The sequence below is a fragment of the Vespula pensylvanica genome, chromosome 3, assembly GCF_014466175.1.
Source record: "Vespula pensylvanica isolate Volc-1 chromosome 3, ASM1446617v1, whole genome shotgun sequence".
NCBI classification, from domain to species: domain Eukaryota; kingdom Metazoa; phylum Arthropoda; class Insecta; order Hymenoptera; family Vespidae; genus Vespula; species Vespula pensylvanica.
In genome coordinates this window covers 4,571,351-4,576,350 of record NC_057687.1, presented here as the reverse complement: position 1 = coordinate 4,576,350, position 5,000 = coordinate 4,571,351, and the positions used below count along the sequence as shown (strand labels likewise).

Sequence of the window (5,000 nt, the reverse complement as noted above, 5' to 3'; positions counted from 1 at the left end):
CATTCTCTATCTCTCATTTTTCCATTTTCTTCATTTTTTTCATATTTCCGATACATCCTTCGAAATTTTCATAGTAATACCAATGGGAAAACAAAATTTGAATACATCATGTGAGCCTTTTTTTTAATGAAAAATCTTCTACATTCTTCTGCACAATCTCTTATTTATTTTCACAATTATATTTTTAAATCTAACTCGAGTGCCAATTCCGCACATTTGTACATATATTTTTAACCTGCTGGACTACGTTACCACTACATTTATCTTTCCCCCTTTTTTCTTTCTTTCTTTCTTTCTTTCTTTTTTTCTTTACTTTTCTTTCTTTATTTCTTACTTTCTTCTATTTTTTTTCTTTCTTTTTTCTCTCTTTTTTAAGAGACATTATTACGTGCACCTTCAACTAACGTGCACAATTTTACATGAAATCTTTTTCTCTCTCGATTTTCTTCAGCTAGTTAGACTTGTACCTTTAGAAGTACGAAGTTTCGATGGTGTAGCTATTTTACAGACAAGATACTTCGGCCGTACCTTTTGTGAAGCGTTACAAAGCAATACGGGTATATATACTTTACTATATATATATATATATATATATATATATATATACATATATATATATATATATATCTACAACGTAGAACAATATCTACGTAAGAGAAATATATCCAATAAAACTTGTTACGAAAGTTTCTACTTCATTTAACGTGGCCGTTACGTCTACGTTATCTAATGAAAGTCGGCGTAACTTACAAAACGAGAGCAACGTTGGACATCTTTTAATTTCAATATTCCAGAAAATCGTACGAAAAGAAAGAACTTCTTTCTTATTAGAGGGCAATCAAAAAGAAACGTAAAAGATCACAATGAATATTTTGAACGTTAGAACACTGATAATAAAACTAGAAACTATGGTAGGCAAATGTATGCATATATATGTATATATATATGTGTGTGTGTGTGTGTATATATATATAATATGCATATATACGTTCGAACGCGCGAAAACGTTGATAAAAAAGGAAAAATATCTAGAAAGCAAAACTTTTTACTTTAGCAAGAAAGGGCCAGAAAGCTGAAAAATAAAACTTCTAAGAACGTTCGTCGTTTGTGTCTAGTAATCTTCTATACATATATCATTGAATGAAGAAGAAGAAGAACAAGAAGAAGAACAAGAAGAACAAGAAGAAGGAGAAAAAAGAAAAACGACAAAAGAGGGTAGGTACGAAAAGGAGAGCTAATGTCCACTTAGAGCGTTTCTAGCATGAATTTAGTCGTGGTGGAATATTGGCGCGCAGCAGGAGTGGCCGGTGCCAACGAAACTTCAAGTATCCTCGTTATTTAAGGGTGTAAGAGTTACGTACATTCGAGTTTCATCGTCGACATCAGCGAAGAAACCATTCGCCATAAACTGGAGGAAAAGTGGAAACTTCTTTCTACGGTTGAAGGAGAGTCGAAGCCAGAGAAAGAAAGAGAGACAAAGAGTGTGTGTGTGTGTGTGTGTGTGTGAGAGAGAGAGAGAGAGAGAGAAGATTAGAAAAAGAGAAGAGAGAGAGAGAGAGAGAGCGAGAGAAAGAGAGAAAGAGAAAATACGAAACGAAGAAAGCATCGTAAAACTCTAATATCGTTGCCCTCCGTTTCTTATTTCTGACCGCGTGTTATCTCGGCCGTGTTCATCTTCTCTTTCTCCCTCCTTTCCTCTTTCTTTTTTTTTGTTTCGTTTTTTCCTTTCCTTCCATCTTTCTTTCCCTCATTCGAGAGACTAGAATTACGTTGCTTTATTGGAGGATCGCGCGATCGTCAGGAAATTTCGAGTTTACTCCCGAATTTCTTGTTGATCTTTCACCTCTTCTCTCTCCTTCTTTCTCTCTGTCTATCTGTCTGTCTATCTGTCTGTTTGTCTGTCTGTCTCTCTCTCTCTCTCTCTCTCTCTCTCTCTCTTCCTGTCTCTCTCTTTCTCGATTTCTTTTTCTCTATTTCTCTTGGGTGCGGAACTGTGCCGAGTTATCGTACATTCGAGGGAATAAAAAGTTCGGTATAACCGCTAGATAAATCCAGTTAGCAGAGTGGTAAGTGATTCCGAATGGATAAGAATAAAGTATCACCGGAGCGAATTCGCGACCCGTCCAACGATTTATGATTGATCACGAGAAGAGAAAGAGAGAACGAGAGAGAGAGAGAGGAGGAGAGGGAGAGAGGGAGAGAGGGAGAAAGGGAGAGAGAGAGAGAAGTTCGTTCAGAGTTTTATCACGCTATTATCTACGATTAGCTAGCTCGTGAAATCGTACGACCGCGACTGCGTTTTCTCTCACGTAAGCTTCGTCGATGTAATCAATTTTCAGAAGAATTATTATACTACCTAATGCATACAAAAATCGTGGAGAGAAAATTAAAAAAAAAGAAAAGGAAGTGGGAGAAAAAAGAAAGTTACATTTAACATCGAGAAAATTTTTTTGGAGAACGGTTAACAAATCACTTTGGAGTTAAAAAAAAAAGGGAAGTAGGACGTCATCGGTAAAGATAAGTCCCGATAAAATTTCGATACTCTTCTCTCTCATTCTCTCTCTCTCTCTCTCTCTCTCTCTCTCTCTCTCTCTCTCTCTCTCTCTCCCTCTCATTCTCGTTTCTTTTACATCGAATATTATATCTCGCATACCAATCGATCTCATCTCCTTGAACGTCCCTATTTTAAAGCCGATTTTCATTCACGGTGCACCACTCGCGAGAAAACTCTTTGATAGTTCGCATAGCCACGATTTTCGGCGGCTTTCTTACTCTATTTTTTAACCTAATATGCTTCGAATCTACGAAGCTTTAGAATGATAAACGTAGCGATCGCTCGAATCGATCGTACATCTTCTAACATGGATAAAACGACGATTATTTATTTACTTATAAAAAGTAATTAAACGACCGTAATTTCGTCGGAAATAACAAGATTTTTAACAAAAATCTATCTACTGAATATTTTGTTGAGATCTTACGACAAAGAAAAAGGGAAAAGGAATTTAATCGGTACGAATAATCGCTTAACATTTTTATGCGATCGATGAACAACGATTATTGTTCTTCGATACGTTCGAACGTAATACAAAACATATTGGCCAATATCAACGTGAACAACGTCGATCGATATTGGTGCAATGTTTTCTACTACGATAAGAATCTCTCACAAGATTTTTACTACATCTCTAAACCCACATTTATATCGCGGGGCCAGTTACTGCTTTGCTTGCGAAATTTTTTCAATATTTTTCAACATATATACATATATATATATATAACAATATCTAACATTCTAATTCGCAATTTCTCTTCTCAGGTATTCTGTACATAAAATTGTATAATTAACAAAACTCACGTATTTTCCTTATTTTTCGTATAATAATTCTTGAGAATCGTAAGGAGGCAAAATAATTTTGCATGTTCTCTGTGTAGGTAACTTTTAAAGTGCAACAGGTAGTAAAAGTGAATCTTTCTTTATTTATATTTTTTTTCTTTCTTGCATCTTGCCGATCAAATGCTTGCCGATTAAATAATAACGACGAATCGATAAAAACGAGCGATACTCAATAAAAAGAACGAAATTGAAAGAACAGATTCGAAAAATCCATCAAATCAAATATTTGCATGCATTGAAAGTAAAAAAAAAAAAAAAGAAAGAAGAAAAAAAAAGTTGGAAAAAACTAGTCGGACATCGTCCATCTACGTACGTCTTATCTAAAGAGATAAGAAATCGGTTCCTTCTAACAAACGAACTTCCGGTGATTTTTGCTTCGTCAAATCGGTGTTCCCGATAAAGAGAAGAAAGAAAAAGAAGAAAGGATCGGTTTTTTCTAAGGAATCTTACCAGTAGAAACGAACTGACACTCTGTAAAAAGTGGGAATAACGTCCGTCGGGCAATAAAGAGATAATGCCGAGCTTTGTGAAAAGAAGGGGACAGTCCCTTCGTGGTAAGTTCTTAACGGGACGTCCAGCCGTTCTGAGAGGAGCTTCCATCCCCCAGAACGAGGCAATTACAGAGCCGTGGTTTACCGGTCGCGTTTACACCCGTAGCTTGCTTCTCCGTATAGGTTAAGCCCCAGTGCGATCGTAAACTTAGCTGACGCGGTCCAACCTCTTTGGTATTGCCGTTCGATATCTCGAGCTCGCGTCGTCGTAGTCGTGGTCTTCGTCATAGTCGTCGTCGTCGTCGTCGTCGTCGTTGTCGTCGTCGTCGTCGTCGTCTCTAGCCTCGACCATCGTCGTGAAAACTCGCTTGACCCCCTTCGTAGTATCAGTAAAAGGAGAAGTGCAAGAAAGAGGAAGATCGAGGGATGGGTCAGGGATAGAATGAAGAGGGAGGGGAGAATGGAAGGGGCTGAGATAGCTGTCAGATCCATTGCATCGGAAGAAATATCTATTTTCGCGTATATCCACGTGAATCCCTGGTGGACACACTGTGACAATTTTTCTACCTTTTTCATATTAAATATAGAAACAAGATGGGAGAAAAAGGAGTGGAAAAGTATTACATCGAATTCGCAGGAATCAAAGTATCATCGTCTTTCTCTCCTCTCACCCCTTCTTCTTCTTCTTCTTCTTCTTCTTCTTCTTCTTCTTCTATCCCTCGTGCCTGTCTAGTCGAAACAAGCTCGTAGTAAATCGGAACGGAAATCGATCGATCGATTCATCCAATGGTGTACGACACGATCGCGTCCATTATGCGATTAATATCAAGGCACATATTAATTCGCTTTTGAATAACGTTATTAATGACCGAAGTGCGGAAGCACGACGACGTACGATTAAATCGGTCGAGAGTAGTAGGGGTGGTAGTAGTAGTAGTAGTGGTAGTATTAGTAGTAGTGTAGTAGTAGTAATAGTAGTAGTAATAGTAGTAGTAGTAGTAGTAGTAGTAGTAGTAGTAGTAGTAGTAGTAGTAGTAGTAGTAGTAATTCTCGTTCGAATAACACCGCGCTCAGTAGCCGTAACACACGACGAAGATTATTAATCTAGCTCT

The 5,000-nt window shown here is 37.5% G+C and overlaps 1 protein-coding gene across 8 annotated transcripts in view; it reads left to right on the top strand.

Annotated features, from left to right (window-relative positions):
• The window catches only part of LOC122627623 (nucleolysin TIAR), a 386,513-nt gene that overhangs the window by 365,161 nt on the left and 16,352 nt on the right, over window positions 1–5,000 (top strand). The window lies entirely within an intron of this gene.